This window comes from Palaemon carinicauda, chromosome 45, assembly GCF_036898095.1.
Source record: "Palaemon carinicauda isolate YSFRI2023 chromosome 45, ASM3689809v2, whole genome shotgun sequence".
NCBI classification, from domain to species: domain Eukaryota; kingdom Metazoa; phylum Arthropoda; class Malacostraca; order Decapoda; family Palaemonidae; genus Palaemon; species Palaemon carinicauda.
The window spans coordinates 13844523-13864866 of record NC_090769.1 but is presented as its reverse complement, the minus strand read 5'-3'; the positions used below and the strand labels follow the sequence as shown (position 1 = coordinate 13864866).

The window sequence follows — 20344 nt, the reverse complement described above, 5'->3', positions numbered from 1 at the left end:
CCTTCGCCATGGGATCGGCAAGGGGGCAAGTCGAGACCATGTTAAAGAAGGGCGCTCTCCAGGAGGTCGTCGACGGTTCCCCAGGCTTCTTTGGTCAACTCTTTCTCGTAAAGAAGGCGTCTTGAGGCTGGAGACCAGTCATTGACCTCTCAGCCCTGAACAGGTTTGTCAAACAAACCCCGTTCAGCATGGAGACGGTGGACACGGTCAGACTTGTGGTGAGACCACAAGACTTAATGTGTACACTGGACCTGAAGGACGTGTACTTCCAGATCCCAATCCATCTGTCTTCAAGGAAGTACTTAAGATTCAGCCTAGACAACAAGATCTACCAGTTCAAGGTGCTGTGTTTCGGTCTCTCCACAGCACCTCAGGTATTCACCAGAGTGTTCACCCTGATTTCTTCGTTGGCACACAGGATCGGCATCCGTCTCCTCCGTTATCTGGACGACTGGCTGATCCTGGTAGACTCAGAGTCGACCCTTCTTCGACACCGAGACAAGCTTCTGGGACGTTGCCAAGATCTAGGGATCATGGTAAATCTCGAGAATTTTCTCTGCTTCCAACTCAGCGACTGGTATATCTAGGCATGATCTTGGACACCAATCTCCACAAAGCCTTCCCATCAGACGACAGGATAGCAAGGCTGAGGAGGGTCGCAGATCCTTTCCTCAGACGAGAAGAACTCCCAGCCCAATCGTGGTTACGTCTCCTCGGTCACCTTTCTTCACTGGCCCGTCTAGTTCCAAATGGTCGCCTCAGGATGAGATCCCTGCAATGGCGACTAAAGTCCCGGTGGAATCAAGGACACGATTCCCCGGACGTCTTGGTCCCTATGGGTCCTGCGGAACGGACGGACCTTTAGTGGTGGGTGACGGACGAAAACCTACGAAAGGGAGTGGATCTTCTCGCCCTCCCCCTGGATTTGATGCTGTTCTCGGACGCCTCAAAAAAAAGGGTGGGGGGCCCATGTTCTGAACCACAGGACCTCAGGCCTCTGGTCAGAATCAGAAAAGTGCCTCCACATAAACCTGCTAGAAATGACGGCCGTATACCTGGCACTTCAACAGTTCCAGCAATACCTGGCGGGTCACTCCGTGGTGGTGATGAGCGACACCACCACGGTAGTGGCTTACATCAACAAGCAGGGAGGTACCTTTTCAGAGCAGCTATCCCATCTTGCAGTAGAGATACTGAGATGGACTGAAGTCCACTCGATTCCACTATCAGCTCGCTTCATTCCAGGCAAGAGGAATGTTCTCGCCGACAGTCCGAGTAGGGCATCTCAGATAGAGAATACCGAGTGGTCTTTAGATCGTCTAGTAGCCAACAAAGTCCTGACTTTGTGGGGTTCCCTGATGGTGGATCTGTTCGCGACAGCTTTTAATTTCAAGCTTCCGTTGTACTGCTCCCCAGTCCCGGACTCCAAGGCACTCTGGCAAGATGCCTTCCAACAACGGTGGGACAACATCGACGTTTACGCCTTTCCCCCGTTCTGTCTGATGAGAAGGGTACTCAACAAGACCAGAATATCAGTCAACCTTTCGATGACCTTGATAGCTCCGCTATGGCATCACGCAGAGTGGTTCCCGGACCTTCTGCAGCTCCTGACGGAACTCCCGAGAGAACTTCCTCCTCGACACGAGCTACTCAGACAACCACATGCCAAAATCTTCCACAAAGCCGTAGCATCGCTGCGGCTTCACGCCTGGAGACTATCCAGCGTCTCCTCACAGAAAGAGGCTTTTCGCAACAAGTTGCTGAAAGGATGTCTCGACACCTGCGAAAGTCATCCGCAGGGGTCTACCAGGCAAAGTGGAGAGTCTTCTGTGGTTGGTGTCGTGGAAGGGGTATCTCTTCACTCGATGCCACTATTCCAGCAATAGCGGAGTTTCTCGTGTATTTGCGGGAAGAAATGCGCCTTTCAGTCTCAGCAGTGAAAGGCTATCGCTCAGCCTTAAGTCTTGCTTTCAGGCTCAAAGGAATGGACATTTCCTCTTCGCTGGAACTTTCTCTATTCATACGAAGTTATGAACTTACCTGCCCTCAGTCGGAAGTGAGACCTCCTCCATTGAAACGTGGTTCGAGTCCTCAGGTCTCTTTAAGAGACCTCCTTTCGAACCATTACGCCAGGCTTCTGATCGCCACCTGACTTGGAAGACGGTGTTCCTACTTGCTTTGGCCTCGGCCAAGCGAGTCAGCGAACTTCATGGTCTCTCGTATGACATCGCCCATTCAAGGGGATGGTGGGAGGTAACGTTCAGATTCGTCCCTGAGTTTGTTGCTAAGACTCAAAATCCAGGATTGCCGGACCCTCGGTTCGACTCTTTCCGGATTTCGCATCTCCGTTCTGTAACAGATGACCCAGACCATCTCCTACTGTGCCCAGTAAGGAGTCTGAGGCTCTATCTTAAGAGAACAGCTGCAATTCGTCCTCGGGTGCAAGCATTGTTTGTGAGCATGGGAAGGACGAAGAGGAGGGTCACTAAGAATACAATCTCAGCGTGGATTCGCAGGGTTATCCATCATTCCCTGAATCCCGACCCTCCTCTGTCACGTCGCCCTAGAGCACATGATGTCAGAGGCATTGCTACGTCCCTGGCATTCAAGAAGAATTACTCAGTGACGCAGGTTTTATAAGCAGGGGTTTGGAAGCGTCAAACGATCTTCACAGCCCACTACCTGCAAGACATGACCCACAGGAGGCTCGATATGTTTTCCATCGGCCCTGTGGTGGCTGCACAACAGCTGGTTTAAACCTCAGGCTCCTTAATGGACAAGTAGCAGAAGGTTGAGGGCATTGTTACCCGGTTTTAGTCTGCATGAATGAAAAGGTATGCCTGGCCCTTATTCTTCTCTTCATTCTCCCCTCTCTTGGGGAAAGCAGCATCCTGGGTTCTCTGCACAGCTGACCTCAAACCATTGCAGGTAAACCATGTTTGCTTGTGTTCCTAGTATTAAGATAATACTGTCACGTCCCCATACCCTTACGAGGTGGTATTGGGAACGTCCTATCTTAGAATTCCATGTAAAGAACTTCAAGTCAACTTCCTAGGACGAGTCACACTTCATTCCTTCACACACAAGCTTACGTAGGCCGCGGTCCTTGCAGAGCAAGGCACTTGCTAGGTGCAGGGACTCCTTATCTTGAGCACTGACACACTCAGATACTGAGTCCCCGGGCAAAAAGCCAAAAGCCAGTAACGGCTGGGACTTACCACCCTACCTAAGGGTTAAGTCACCCATATTAAATAGCATGGTTTTTATTTCGGTTACGGAACAAATGACAAATTCGTAGATAACTTGCATTTTTCCTAACCATACAAACCTTAGCTATTTAATCAAACTTGGCCGCCAGCCCTGTCCCCCGGGAATTCCTACCTCTAAGCAAAGTGAGCTAGTCACAGGTGTGTGAGGGGGGTAGGGGTAGCTAGCTACCCCTCCCTACCCCCTCGCTAGCCTCGTTAAAATTCTAATGGCTCGTCATTTCAGCTACGCCGAAAGTAATACCCCCCCCCCCATATTAAATAGCTAAGGTTTGTATGGTTAGGAAAAATACAAATTATCTACGAATTTGTCATTTTAAAGGTGTCTCCAAGGACACACACGTCCTGTCATCACCTTTCCCCAGAAAAGTCCTACCTGCAATTTAAAGTAAGGCATAGGCTACTTAGTGAGTGTGTGAGCGAGGTAGCTGTTTCAGCCCCCTTCTACCTCTGCTTACTAGCTGAGGGTCATTAAAACCGCTTTAAAGTTTTATGGCTAAATCCAGCTTGCGCTGAAACATATCCACTTTGATTGTGGTCGGGATATTTGTATGATTGGCCTTGACTATAGTGCTTCCTTTGACTATGTTAATCATGAGGCTCTTATTTTTAAACTCAAACAGTTGGGAGTGGGTGGGTCGTTTCTTAGCATCATTATTGAATTTTTAAGTAATAGATTGCAGAATTGTTGATGAGCACCATCGTGAGTATAGGAATGGGATATTTGATGTTCCTTAGGGTAGTGCCTTTGGCCCTTTAAATATCATACTATGTACGCATGGCATGTGGTTTGCCCTAAAAAAGAGTTTGTTGATGGGCACCATCGTGAGTATAGGAATATGATACCTGGTTTTCCTTAGGTTAGTGTTCTTGGCCCATTTCATATCATACTACCCTCTTAATGAGAGAATGCCTTGATGAAGTCATTGAGCTTCAGCACGGCATTTCATTCCCGTGCTGAATCTTGGTGACGGGCAAGAGGGCTCTCGAACTTCGGGAAATTGCTCCCCCAGTTCGAATCTAAATTTCTCTCTTTCATCTTTTTCCTCTGCTTAATATTACTTCGACCTTCTCCTAATTTTATCAACTTACTTTCATCTTGCTGTCCTATCTCTATGATTATTATCTTTCTTACTTATATATATATATGTAGATGTATGCATATATATATATTTATTTATTTTATTTGTTCATTTATTTATTTATCTATTTTTTTTTCTATTTTATTTAAATGGCGTGGATATTTCCACATTCGTTATTACTGCCTGCTTAGATGAATGGGAGAAGGGATCACGGTTGGGAGGTATTCGCATTCAAAGCTATATATGAGAGTATTGGATGATCTCAGCCATCCCAAAGATGGTTTGGACCCTTTTGGCGGAACTACTCTCAAGGGTTGGGTCATCGGAATCCAGGGGGATCCAATCCTTGAGGTGGGACTATTGGCTTTTGGCCGGAAGCCCATCATTACAGATATGGGGAGGATGATTCCATATTACCTTGGTCTCAGTCCTAACAGGCGGGTTTAGCTTACACCTGTGCCTCTATATCTGTTTTGATGCTATCCTTCGGGTAGGGTATGGAGTGGACCATCTGGGAAGTATACTCTCATTGTGCCGATATTGGAGAATACAAATTTCCTTTCCAACGTATGATACTTTCTTATAATTCTCAAGCAGGTACCCCAACAAAACAACAACAAAAAACATGAAAATCCCACCCTTAAATATGGACCCTTCAAATGCTGACTCCCCATCCCCTGGATTTGCTGACTCCCCCCCGGCACTGTTGACGACTTCTGCTACTTTAATTAAGGAAAATTCTGTTGACGACCTTCGAACTAAAAAGGACCACTCTACTGATGTTAAAAAATCTAGCAATTTGGGTAACACAGGGAAACTACGATTCCTTCATGTTTCCCAAATCCCATTAGAGACAAATTATGATGATATATATAGAGCATTTGAGTGCTATGGATTGATAAAGGAAATAAGGATGAGACTTGGAGATGAAAAATGGGACTCTTGGATATCTTTTGAAAGTCATAATGAAGCGTTTAATGCCATAAGTAATATTAGTAGTATCAAAATTAACGAATTGAACATCATGGGAGCTCTTTGCGATAAGGTCCCAAAGGAATTGGATGTGTACAAACCTGCTGATTGGTTTGAAAAAGATAGAAATGTACCCATGCCTTCACAGAGAAAACCCAAACCACCAATGTGGCTCTTAGCTGAATCTAAAGGGATAATAGGAAATTATTTTAAGATATGTAAGTTTATCCAAAAAAAAGTAGGAACCATAGCACCTGGAGATATATCTCGTTTTGGGAAGAATAGTTATCTCATCCATGCCAAATCTTCGACTCAGTCTGCAATACTGTCTAACTTACAGACAGGCAGTGATGAAATTACATTGGAAATGAAACCTCATCTAAATTTTAGTTATGGAAGGGGAGTGGTCTTTAATAAGGACCTGTACGAATTTACAGAGGAGGCGATACTTTCTATGTGTCCATTAAATGTATGGAAAGTGCATAAGGTTCCTGGAACTTCAATGATTATACTTACTTTCCAGGATGCTGATGTACCTTTCCATATTTTTATTGAAAATGAAAGGATTAAAGTTCGGCCTTTCAAACAAAAGCCCCTGCAATGTTTTAATTGTTTTAAATTTGGACACCCATCCAAAGTTTGCAAAAATGGAAAAATGTGTGGTATTTGCTCCAAAACTTATCATGGAGAATGTACACTTGAGGCCAGGTGTTCTTGCTCCAAAACTTATCATGGAGAATGTACACTTGAGGCCAGGTGTTCAAATTGCAATTTGAATCATAAATCAACTGATAGGAGATGCGAACTGTATAAGTTGGAGGAAGCTGCCCTAAACAAATCAAGTTTAGAACACATAAGTGTGGGACATGCAAAAAGACAGTTGAATAAATCAACCAGCTATGCAAAGGCCTTAAAATCAAAGGTAAATTTACCACAGGAGACAGCAACCCCACCTAGCACTGCCAGTAATCCTAAGAAAAGAAATACAACCTCTGATAATAAAGTATTGCATGACAAGGTAATCATATTGCCTTCTGAGGCTCTGCCACAGCGTATTAAAAATGGGTCATTGCCCATTTCTGTACAGCCTTTGTCCCCCATTACCAACAATAGTACTAACCTCTCCCAGGCCATGTCCTTGCCTGATTTGATGGAGATGCCACCTGACACCAAGTTACCAGGTGCACCTGTATTGGGGAAGGTGCAAAAACCTGGTAGCTCAAAACATACTAATCGGAAAAGAGAGAGACCTCCATCTCTCTCGCCCCCTTCCATAAGAAATATAAAAATTACGACGTCAAATAGATATGATGATTTGTCTGTTGATATTTCTGATCTGGAAGTCAATTTAAATAAATCTGAAATTCAAGTGGAGGTCCACCAACCTCCTCAACAATCAGATCAAAAAGACAAAAAGAAAATCATAAATGCTAAACCCAATCTATCAAGACCCTCTTTAATAAAACCACCTAAAAATAGTGTTAGATCAAAAACTGCTAATGGGAAGACTCCATCCAAGGGGTCTACCAAATTATAAACAATAGTCTTTTCCTCCATTTTGCAATGGAATTGTCAGGGTTTAAGGGCCAAATATGAAGAACTTAAGCTCCTTATTCATGAGCATTCCCCCATAATTATTTGTCTACAGGAGAGCAAACTAGATCATAATACCCCCTGTCCTCGCGAATATATTAGTTATAGGACACCATATGATCACCAAGTGGGGAGCCATGGCGGAAGTCTCATATACGTTCGTCGAGATGTTCCCCAAGTTTCTCTGTCTATTCGTACACCTCTGCAGGCAGTGGTTGTACAGATTGACATAGGGCGAAAATATACAATTTGTTCTCTGTACTTGCCTCCAAATGATAACATTTTGTATGATAACTTAGTGGAGGTGATTCAACAACTCCCTCAACCTTTTCTTTTACTTGGAGATTTGAATGGTAGACATCCTATGTGGGGTGATGTTTTAGCAAACACGAGGGGAAATATCATATCATCAATTGTGGAAAATGAAGATGTGGGACTCCTTAATACAGGAGAGCCCACACACTTTCATGTCCAGACAGGTACCTTGTCATGTATTGACCTATCAATCGTAAGCTCTAATTGCCTTCTTGACTTCGATTGGAGAACATTAGATGATTGGCATACTAGTGATCATGCACCAATCATTATAAACACCAACAATGGTCCACCTTTACAGGGATCGCCACGATGGAATCTTGACAAGGCGGACTGGGATAAATTTCGTGAGCTAAGCGAAATTGAGGGGGATGCAGGACAAGTTGAAAATATCGATGATGCCATAGACTTACTGAATGAAACTCTCCATACAGCAGGAGTCAATTCAATTCCCAAAACAACAGGGTTATTCAAACGACGACCAGTCCCGTGGTGGTCTTCAGAACTAACTGCCCTCCACAGAGCCACAAGAAGATCTCTAACACGATTGCGTAGACGCAGAACTGATGAGAATTTAATTATATACAAGAAATGTAGAGCACAGTTCCGTCGTGCCATGAAAGAAGCAAGGCGCCAGTCATGGATGTCTTTTGTTTCCTCCATTAACAGTAGAACACCACCATCTTCTGTGTGGAGGAAAGTAAAAAAGATAGCTGGCAAATTCACCCCTAACCCACCACCAGTGTTGAAGGTGAATGGCCAGTATGTAACCGAAGCAAATGATGTTAGCAATGCCCTGGCTAATCATTTTTCACATGTATCCAGCAAGTGTGAAGGAGCCCCTGGTCACCAGTATAGGAGCACTGAAGAAAAGAAAATTTTAAATTTTGCAACAAGAAGGGAAGAGTCGTATAATTCTCCTTTCACTGAAAGAGAATTTGATTCCGCACTTGCTCATTGCAATGATACAGCCCCTGGACCCGATGGAATTCCATATGCAATGATTAAACATGTACATTTTAATACAAAGCTATTTATTTTAAGTATTATTAATAGAATATGGCATGATCATAGTTACCCAAGTGTTTGGGAACTAGCCATTATTTTAGCCTTTTTAAAACCCGGTAAAGACAAGTTTTTAGCAGCAAACTATCGTCCTATTGCATTGACATCTTGTTTATGTAAAATCATGGAGAAGATGGTTAATGCAAGGCTGATGTGGTACCTTGAAAAGAAAGGTATTTTATCACCGATTCAATGTGGATTCCGAAAAATGCACTCAACGACTGATGTGTTGATACGACTAGAGTCTTCTATTTGTGAAGCCTTTGCTTCCAAACAGCACCATGTTACAGTATTTTTTGACCTTGAAAAGGCATATGATACCACATGGAGATATGGTATTCTTAAAACCATTCATGAATTGGGATTGAGAGGAGAGCTGCCACTATTTATTCAGGTATTTCTTTCACGTAGAGTTTTTCAAGTGAGAGTGGGGGAAACTCTATCAGAGAGTAAGTGCCAGGAAGAAGGAGTTCCTCAGGGTAGTGTGCTGAGTGTAACCCTTTTTGCACTAGCAATTAATGGGATATCCTCAGCCATTCCCCAGGATGTTCTCTCAACATTATTTGTGGATGATCTCTCAATATCATTTGCTGGCACTAGAATGGCAATGGTTGAGAGAAAAATCCAACTCTCTATTGATAAAATTATCCAGTGGGCTGACATGAATGGATTTAAGTTCTCGACAAGTAAAACTACCATTGTCCATTTTTGTCGTATCCGGGGAGTACATCCAGACCCGGATATATACATTAAAGGTCAACGGATACCATGTGCAAGAGAAGCTAAATTTTTAGGTTTGATATTTGATTGTAGGCTTACATGGGTTTCTCACTTAAAAGCATTAAAAGCTAAATGTGTTGAAGCTCTGAATATCTTAAAAGTATTGTCCCATACATCATGGGGGGCAGACCGCAATACTATTTTAAAATTATACAAGGCCTTGATTTTTTCCAAAATTAGTTATGGTTGCGAGGTATATTCTTCAGCCACCTCAAGCCGGTTAAAAATATTAGACTCTATACATCATGCAGGTATTAGATTGTCTACTGGAGCTTTTAAAACCTCGCCTATCCCAAGTCTCCTTGTTGATGCTGGAGAGTTACCTCTAGACCTTTACCGAATGTCTTCCATTCTTCGGTATTGGTTTAGATTGCAAAGACTCCCTAACTCTCTAGCCTTTCAGACTGCAAGCCTTGTAAGACACGCATCATACTTTGAGTTGCACCCAAAATCTCCTCAACCTTATGGCTTTCGGGTGAAACGATTATTAAATAGTCTGGATATAATTAGAAATAAGGTACTTCCATTCAAGGTATCATCAACGCCTCCATGGAAGTTACCAGAGATATCTTTTTGTAAATATTTTATTGGAGATAAGAAAAATATGTCAGACCTAGAAGCCAGGTCTCTTTTTAATGAACATGTTAAAGAACATAGAGGATCAACTTTTATCTATACTGATGGCTCCAAATCTGATGCTGGCGTTGGATTTGGAGTACATAGTAATGGTTTTAATTGTAGAGGTGCACTTCCTCTGACCGCTTCCATATTTACTGTCGAACTGTATGGCATATTAACCGCTATTGAGAAAATAGCGTTGGAGAAGGAGGGTAATTTTACAATTTTTAGTGATGCAAGGAGTGTCCTTCAAGCTATGGAAGTTTTTAATTCTAATAACCCTCTAGTTTTAAAGATTTAGAATGGCTTTTCATTATTGGACGGAGAGGTATAACAGTTCAATTTTGTTGGGTTCCAGCACATGTAGGTGTGTCTGGGAATGAGAAGGCAGATTCACTGGCTAAGGAGGCTGCATCCGAGTTGCTGCCAAGAAGGTATCCCATTCCCTGTAATGATTTCTTACCTGACATCAAGAAATTGGTTTGCAATAAATGGCAACAGCAATGGGATAGTCAAGATGGGAATAAAATGCGAGAGATAAAAAATGACATATCTCCTTGGAGGTATAATATGATGCCCCGAAAATGGGAGATTTCTCTTTGTCGTCTCCGTATTGGTCACACTCTGTTGACACACGAGTTTCTGCTGAAGGGCCAACACCAACCGTATTGTGATGACTGTTTAGTACCTCTAACAGTAAGGCATTTGTTGACCGAATGCCCCAATTATAACAACTTGCGGAATAGATATTTGTTTGAGGCTCGAGGTGAGGGTGGCAGGTTCATCCTTGCCAAGATTCTTGGAAATGATGTCTCCTACCATGCAAGTGACATTTTTAGATTTATTTCAGAAGCAGGTCTTCTGAAAAATATTTAACTTTTATGACATTCAATTTTTATGATTTTAGTTGAATACTATTTAATTTTTATTTTATTTTATTTTTTATTTTTGTATACATAAGTTAAATGTTACCGGCGTCAATGACCTCAGATGTCAGGATGCCTGAAAACTTTAAATCAATCAATCATATCATACTATATACATATGACATGTGGTTTGGCCTGAAAAACAAGCTCGTTGCTGATGATGATGCCCTCTGCACTATTTCCATCTCCTGTATATAAATCGGGGGTTGCTGAATCCCTTTATAGAAATCTAGCAAAAATTAGTGCATGGTGCAAATTATGGGATATGAAGTTGAATCCTAACAAACCTCAAAGTATGATTGTAAGTAGGTCGAGAATAGTGGCTCCTCAACATCCGGATCAAGGCATTGATAACGTTTCTCTAATTCTGTATGACTTAAAAAATTTTGTTTTGGAGAAACAAGTTAGGTCCGTCTCTTCTTGAACTGCGCATAATATTGGCTTATTAAGAAGGTCTTAAGATTTTTGGTAATCAATCTAATTTGAAGAAGTGTTTCGAATCTTTCATTTTACCTTGCTTCGAGTATTGTTCACTAGTCTGGCCATCAGCTGCTGAATCTCATCTTAATTTGTTGAACAGGAACTTACGGTCTATTAAATTTCTTATTCCTGATCTAGATATTAATCTGGCACCATCGTTCAATTAGTTCGTTATGCATGTTGCATAAGATTTTTCATAATTCTGACCATTTTTTGCATTCAGATCTTCCCGGACAGTACCATCCTGTTCGTAATACTAAGGATGCAGTTAATTCTAAGAGTCATGTTTTTTCCATCATGAGGCTCAATACTACACATTATTCTAGAAGTTTTATGCCAGCTGTGACAAGTTGGGGAATGACCTTCCTAATTAGGTAGTTAAATCGGCGGAACTCTAAAAGTTCAGACTTGCAACAAATGCTTTTATGTAGAACAGGCTGATATAAGTCTCGTTTTATAGTTTATACATGAAAGATCTGTTTAAATGTTGTTACTGTTCCTAAAAAAATTTAATAGTAATTGTTCATTACTTGTCTTGTAGTATATATTTTTCCTTATCTCCTTTCCTCACTAGAAGTTTTTCCATGTTGGAGCTCCTGGGCTTATAGCATCCTGCTTTTCCAACTAAGGTTGTAGCTCAGGTAATAATAATAATAATAATAATAATAATAATAATGATAATGATAGTAAAGAACTCAGGCTTTCATATTTAGAAATTATACAAATTTATTCCAAATATTTTTTCAGGTTGAATATGAGTTATTCAAATAGACAATCATAAAAAGTGACTATGTATCAAATGAATTCTCAAGAGTCAGGTTATGACTTGAAGGTGAAGAACATGTGGAATAAATATATTCTATTTTTCTTTCAGATGAGTTTATATACCTGCACATTTGAAATAAAAAAGCTGAAGCCTGTACACAAAAAACATTCTAGTGGGTAACTCGAATCCCCTAATGAGAAAGGAAGGAGATGGCACAAGATTAAAAACTATTCATGTCTAAATCAAAGATGACAACAGCGATGGACCGACATCATTATAAAGATAAGTTAAAATTTTCATCATTTATTTCATTTTCAGAAGTTTACACCTCAGGTTACAGCGTAGGTAATATATATATATATATATATATATATATATATATATATATATATATATATATATATATATATATATATATATATATATATATATATATATATTTATATATATATATATATATATATATATATATATATATATATATATATATATATATATATATATATATATTTATATATATATATATATTTATATATATATATATATATATATTATATATATATATATATATATATATATATATAATATATATATATATATATATATATATATATATATATATATATATATATATATATATATACATATATATATATATATATATATATATATATATATATATATTTATACATACATACATACATACATACATACATACATACATACATACATAGAAGGTGACTCATGTGTATAATACAAAATATCGTTGAGCATAATAGGCTACCATCTAAAAAAAGTGCAGTATCGAGGAAATTCGTTTGATCGGGTGATTGTTCTCAAATTATTTTTGGTGAAATGGGCGTAGATTTTGTCATTTCTAGACATTGTTAGTTTTGTCTAATATTATCGGGTCATTCTATATCTCAAAAGGTAAAAAGGTAAATTATCAATAGGTCTTATCAGTAAAGCAGTAGTTAATGTATGATTAGAAAGAATACTTTCATTGTTCAGATTTTAAGCACCCGACCTTAAGTCATAGAATGCCATATTTCTGATACATGTTAGTATAATAGTCTACTTGTGGAATGATTGATAATTGCAATATTGTCTTAGATTAACATTTTAGCAAAAAAAACGTAATATAGATTATATGTAAGTCTAGTATTTCACTTCTCATACGCCCAAAAGTTATTCATAGAATGATTTGACCTGGACCCATTTTTTAAGTTTGAGGCGACTGTAGCTGCTTGATTACTAAATTATAACAGGAAATGTTTGATTGATATTACAATTGTCCTTTCAGCACTGAAGTATTTCTATTTCTTTCACTAGAACCAGACTTACAGGTTCAGTGGAAAATAACACAAGCTAGTCTGTAAATTATTGTAAGTGACTTTTTACATAAACATTATCATTTTACCCAACACAGAATGTTGGCAAGTTGCAATATGTAAATCAGGTTTAAAAAGAAATTATCTATCACCAGGTAAAGTTTTAAATGTACAAAATTATTTAATTTTTAATGTATAAATCATAAGAGAAATTCACAGTGTTCCATGCCTCCATCATACATGGATTATATTCTTGCAGGAAAAAAATAAATGAAATATTCAGGATAGAATGGAGTTCTACTCCACATTGTATTCATATAAATTGTATCTTACTAAGAGTGACATTGGAGGTACCCTGCAAAGTGCTACAAATATGATTGTAGGGTAACTTTTGACCGAGAAATTTGAACTGCTTTTATCTGATTAGAAGGTATAATCTAATTCTCAATCATTACAAGAAGTTTCTTTTAGCGAAGTAATTTTTTTTTACAGATATGGGCAAGAATCCTAATCTTGAATCAGTCACGTATCATCTTCATAAGAGAAGAAGGATATATCAAATATAAATTAGAATAGTTAGGTTGCTATATTTTTCTGAAATAGTCTCATTCATAAGACTAGTCCTATAGCTTATAATCTCATCTAATAATATTTTTATATGATCTTTTATTATGTTTTAGTTTGCCTATCAAAGCATTTATTTGTCCTAAATTATAAGAGGAGTAATTCATATATTTTTTTTTTTCAGGATACTGTTGGGCACTTGCCTGAGACTTAACAAATGACTGAAAACAGATGTAATCAAAAGAAAACCTGTGTTCTACTGTGAATTTGGATCTTGGACTTCAATGAAAAAAATACAAGCCGTAGTTTTAGGCGTGGAGAGAACTAATCATTTTAGAAATTCATGTTTAGATCTATTTACAGTGAGACTCTAAGTACCCTGATATTGCCTAATTAATCAGTTAAAGTTAGATTTAGAATCCAACTGCAAAAACTAATATTTTTTTTTTCTATAAATCGCAATCTGTTGCTGCCTGTGCTATATAGTTTTCATTTTACATTATACTGATCAAGTCTTCACTATCATAAATCCACTGTCAATTTTTATTTGAAAATTTCAACAAAGAACAAAGCGTAAATTAAGTTATACTTTATTTCCAACTTGTGATATCACCACTTCAACAACTTTGATCATCTCCTCAATCTTTTGAAGTCTTGTCAGTCTAAATTTACTAGAAGCCTCAATATTAAGTCTCACCCTCACTTTGTTCATTCAGTTATTCATGCCCCATTTTGGTCTTGAATGTAATTCTGGACACTTTAGATTTTAGTGTTGGGCCATAATCATTTGTTCATCCAGGTATTCATGACATTTTTTTGGTCTTGGAGGTAATTCTGGACACTTTTATTTTTAGTTCTGGGCCCTAATCCTTTGTTCATCAAGTTATTCATGACCATTATTGGTCTTGGAAGTAATTCTGGACACTTCTGTTTTTAGTGTTGGGCCTTAATCTTTTGTTCATTCAGCTATTCATGACCAATTTTGGTCTTGGAATTAATTCTGGACACTTTCATCTTTAGTATTGAGCCTTAATCTTTAGTTCATTCAGCTATTCATGACCAATTTTGGTCTTGGAATTAATTCTGGACACTTTCATCTTTAGTATTGAGCCTTAATCCTTTGTTCATTCAGCTATTCATGACCAATTTTGGTCTTGGAATTAATTCTGGACACTTTCATCTTTAGTATTGAGCCTTAATCTTTAGTTCATTCAGCTATTCATGACCAATTTTGGTCTTGGAATGAATTCTGGACACTTTCATCTTTAGTATTGAGCCTTAATCCTTTGTTCATTCAGCTATTCATGACCAATTTTGGTCTTGGAATTAATTCTGGACACTTTCATCTTTAGTATTGAGCCTTAATCCTTTCTTCATTCAGGTATTCATGACCGTTTTTGGTCTTGGAAGTAATTCTGGACACTTTCATCTTTAGTATTGAGCCTTAATCCTTTGTTCATTCAGGAATTTATGACCGTTTTTGGTCTTGGAAGAAATTCTGGACACTTTCATCTTTAGTTTTAAGCCTTAATCTTTTGTTCATTCAGCTATTCATGACCAATTTTGGTCTTGGAATGAATTCTGGACACTTTCATCTTTAGTATTGAGCCTTAATCCTTTGTTCATTCAGGTATTCATGACCGTTTTTGGTCTTGGAAGTAATTCTGGACACTTTCATCTTTAGTATTAAGCCTTAATCTTTTGTTCATTCAGCTATTCATGACCAATTTTGATCTTGGAATTAATTCTGGACACTTTCATCTTAAGTATTGAGCCTTAATCCTTTGTTCATTCAGGTATTCATGACCGTTTTTGGGCTTGGAAGTAATTCTGGACACTTTAATCTTTAGTATTGAACCTTAATCTTTTGTTCATTCAGCTATTCATGACCGTTTTTGGGCTTGGAAGTAATTCTGGACACTTTCATCTTTAGTATTGAGCCTTAATCCTTTGTTCATTCAGGTATTCATGACCGTTTTTGGTCTTGGAAGTAATTCTGGACACTTTCATCTTTAGTATTGAGCCTTAATCTTTTGTTCATTCAGCTATTCATGACCGTTTTTGGTCTTGGAAGTAATTCTGGACACTTTCATCTTTAGTATTGAGCCTTAATCCTTTGTTCATTCAGGTATTCATGACCAATTTTGGTCTTGGAATTAATTCTGGACACTTTCATCTTTAGTATTGAGCCTTAATCTTTTGTTCATTCAGCTATTCATGACCGTTTTTGGTCTTGGAAGTAATTCTGGACACTTTCATCTTTAGTATTGAGCCTTAATCCTTTGTTCATTCAGGTATTCATGACCAATTTTGGTCTTGGAATTAATTCTGGACACTTTCATCTTTAGTATTGAGACTTAATCTTTTGTTCATTCAGCTATTCATGACCAATTTTGGTCTTGGAATTAATTCTGGACACTTTCATCTTTAGTATTGAGCCTTAATCCTTTATTCATTCAGTTATTCATGACCGTTTTTGGTCTTGGAATTAATTCTGAACACTTTCATCTTTAGTATTGAGCCTTAATCTTTTGTTCATTCATCTATTCATGACCAATTTTGATCTTGGAAGTAATTCTGGACACTTTCATCTTTAGTATTGAGCCTTAATCCTTTGTTCATTCAGGTGATCATGACCGTTTTTGGTCTTGGAATTAATTCTGGACACTTTCATCTTTAGTCTTGAGCCTTAATCTTTTTTTCATTCAGGTATTCATGACCGTTTTTGGTCTTGGAATTAATTCTGGACACTTTCATCTTTAGTATTGAGCCTTAATCTTTTTTTCATTCAGTTATTCACTACCAATTTTGGTCTTGGAATTAATTCTGGACACTTTCATCTTTAGTATTGAGCCTTAATCTTTTTTTCATTCAGTTATTCACGACCAATTTTGGTCTTGGAATTAATTCTGGACACTTTCATCTTTAGTATTGAGCCTTAATCTTTTGTTCATTCAGGTATTCATGACCGTTTTTGGTCTTGGAATTAATTCTGGACACTTCATCTTTAGTATTGAGACTTAATCTTTTGTTCATTCAGGTATTCATGACCGTTTTTGGTCTTGGAATTAATTCTGGACACTTTCATCTTTAGTATTAACTCTTAATCCTTTGTTCATTCGGGTATTCATGACCGTTTTTGGTCTTGGAATTAATTCTGGACACTTTCATCTTTAGTATTGAGCCTTAATCCATTGTTCATTCAGGTATTCATGACCGTTTTTGGTCTTGGAATTAATTCTGGACACTTTCATCTTTAGTATTGAGCCTTAATCCATTGTTCATTCAGGTATTCATGACCGTTTTTGGTCTGGGAAGTAATTCTGGACACTTTCATCTTTAGTATTAACTCTTAATCTTTTGTTCATTCAGGTATTCATGACCGTTTTTGGTCTTAGAATTAATTCTGGACACTTTCATTTTTAGTATTGAGCCTTAATCCTTTGTTCATTCAGGTATTCATGACCGTTTTTGGTCTTGGAATTAATTCTGGACACTTTCATCTTTAGTATTGAGCCTTAATCTTTTGTTCATTCAGGTATTCATGACCGTTTTTGGTCTTGGAATTAATTCTGGACACTTCATCTTTAGTATTGAGACTTAATCTTTTGTTCATTCAGGTATTCATGACCGTTTTTGGTCTTGGAATTAATTCTGGACACTTTCATCTTTAGTATTAACTCTTAATCCTTTGTTCATTCGGGTATTCATGACCGTTTTTGGTCTTGGAATTAATTCTGGACACTTTCATCTTTAGTATTGAGCCTTAATCCATTGTTCATTCAGGTATTCATGACCGTTTTTGGTCTTGGAATTAATTCTGGACACTTTCATCTTTAGTATTGAGCCTTAATCCATTGTTCATTCAGTTATTCATGACCGTTTTTGGTCTTGGAATTAATTCTGGACACTTTCATCTTTAGTATTGAGCCTTAATCCATTGTTCATTCAGGTATTCATGACCGTTTTTGGTCTTGGAATTAATTCTGGACACTTCATCTTTAGTATTGAGCCTTAATCTTTTGTTCATTCAGGTATTCATGACCGTTTTCGGTCTGGGAAGTAATTCTGGACACTTTCATCTTTAGTATTAACTCTTAATCCTTTGTTCATTCGGGTATTCATGACCGTTTTTGGTCTTGGAATTAATTCTGGACACTTCATCTTTATTATTGAGCCTTAATCCTTTGTTCATTCAGGTATTCATGACTGATTTTGGTCTTGGAATTAATTCTGGACACTTTCATCTTAGTATTGAGATTTAATCCTGTGTTCATTCAGGTATTCATGACCGTTTTTGGTCTTGGAAGTAATTCTGGACACTTTCATCTTTAGTATTGAGACTTAATCTTTTGTTCATTCATCTATTCATGACCAATTTTGGTCTTGGAATTAATTCTGGACACTTTCATCTTTATTATTGAGCCTTAATCCTTTGTTCATTCAGGTATTCATGACTGATTTTGGTCTTGGAATTAATTCTGGACACTTTCATCTTAGTATTGAGATTTAATCCTGTGTTCATTCAGGTATTCATGACCGTTTTTGGTCTTGGAAGTAATTCTGGACACTTTCATCTTTAGTATTGAGACTTAATCTTTTGTTCATTCAGGTATTCATGACCGTTTTTGGTCTTGGAATTAATTCTGGACACTTTCATCTTTAGTATTGAGCCTTAATCCATTGTTCATTCAGGTATTCATGACCGTTTTTGGTCTTGGAAGTAATTCTGGACACTTTCATCTTTAGTATTGAGCCTTAATCCATTGTTCATTCAGTTATTCATGACCGTTTTTGGTCTTTGAATTAATTCTGGACACTTTCATCTTTAGTATTGAGCCTTAATCCATTGTTCATTCAGTTATTCATGACCGTTTTTGGTCTTGGAATTAATTCTGGACACTTTCATCTTTAGTATTGAGCCTTAATCCATTGTTCATTCAGGTATTCATGACCAATTTTGGTCTTGGAAGTAATTCTGGACACTTTCATCTTTAGTATTGAGACTTAATCCATTGTTCATTCAGGTATTCATGACCAATTTTGATCTTGGAATTAATTCTGGACACTTTCATCTTTAGTATTGAGCCTTAATCCATTGTTCATTCAGTTATTCATGACCAATTTTGGTCTTGGAATTAATTCTGGACACTTTCATCTTTAGTATTGAGCCTTAATCCTTTGTTCATTCAGTTATTCATGACCAATTTTGGTCTTGGAATTAATTCTGGACACTTTCATCTTTAGTATTGAGCCTTAATCCATTGTTCATTCAGTTATTCATGACCAATTTTGGTCTTGGAATTAATTCTGGACACTTTCATCTTTAGTATTGAGCCTTAATCCATTGTTCATTCAGTTATTCATGACCAATTTTGGTCTTGGAATTAATTCTGAACACTTTCATCTTTAGTATTGAGCCTTAATCCATTGTTCATTCAGTTATTCATGACCAATTTTGGTCTTGGAATTAATTCTGGACACTTTCATCTTTAGTATTGAGCCTTAATCCATTGTTCATTCAGTTATTCATGACCAATTTTGGTCTTGGAATTAATTCTGGACAATTTCATCTTTAGTATTGAGCCTTAATCCTTTGTTCATTCAGTTATTCATGACCAATTTTGGTCTTGGAATTAATTCTGGACACTTTCATCTTTAGTATTGAGCCTTAATCCATTGTTCATTCAGTTATTCATGACCAATTTTGGTCTTGGAATTAATTCTGGACACTTTCATCTTTAGTATTGAGCCTTAATCCTTTGTTCATTCAGTTATTCATGACCAATTTTGGTCTTGGAATTAATTCTGGACACTTTCATCTTTAGTATTGAGCCTTAATCCATTGTTCATTCAGTTATTCATGACCAATTTTGGTCTTGGAATTAATTCTGGACACTTTCATCTTTAGTATTGAGACTTAATCTTTAGTTCATTCAGCTATTCATGACCAATTTTGGTCTTGGAAGTAATTCTGGACACTTTCATCTTTAGTATTGAGCCTTAATCCATTGTTCATTCAGTTATTCATGACCGTTTTTGGTCTTTGAATTAATTCTGGACACTTTCATCTTTATTATTGAGCCTTAATCCATTGTTCATTCAGTTATTCATGACCGTTTTTGGTCTTGGAATTAATTCTGGACACTTTCATCTTTAGTATTGAGCCTTAATCCATTGTTCATTCAGGTATTCATGACCAATTTTGGTCTTGGAAGTAATTCTGGACACTTTCATCTTTAGTATTGAGCCTTAATCTTTTGTTCATTCAGCTATTCATGACCAATTTTGGTCTTGGAATTAATTCTGGACACTTTCATCTTTAGTATTAAGCCTTAATCCATTGTTCATTCAGTTATTCATGACTGTTTTTGGTCTTTGAATTAATTCTGGACACTTTCATCTTTAGTATTGAGCCTTATTCCTTTGTTCATTCAGCTATTCATGACCAATTTTGGTTTTGGAATTAATTCTGGACACTTTCATCTTTAGTATTGAGCCTTAATCCTTTGTTCATTCATCTATTCATGACCAACTTTGATCTTGGAATTAATTCTGGACACTTTCATCTTTAGTATTGAGCCTT

General features: G+C 37.5%; 1 long non-coding RNA gene across 1 annotated transcript in view; it reads left to right on the top strand.

The window, feature by feature from the left end:
• The window catches only part of LOC137634992 (uncharacterized), a 37972-nt gene extending 25944 nt beyond the window's left edge, over window positions 1–12028 (top strand). Inside the window, exon 2 of the long non-coding RNA XR_011042598.1 lies at window positions 11972–12028. This is a non-coding gene — a long non-coding RNA (uncharacterized lncRNA). The remainder of the gene's footprint in view (window positions 1–11971) is intronic.
• The last annotated feature ends 8316 nt before the right edge of the window (window positions 12029–20344 follow it).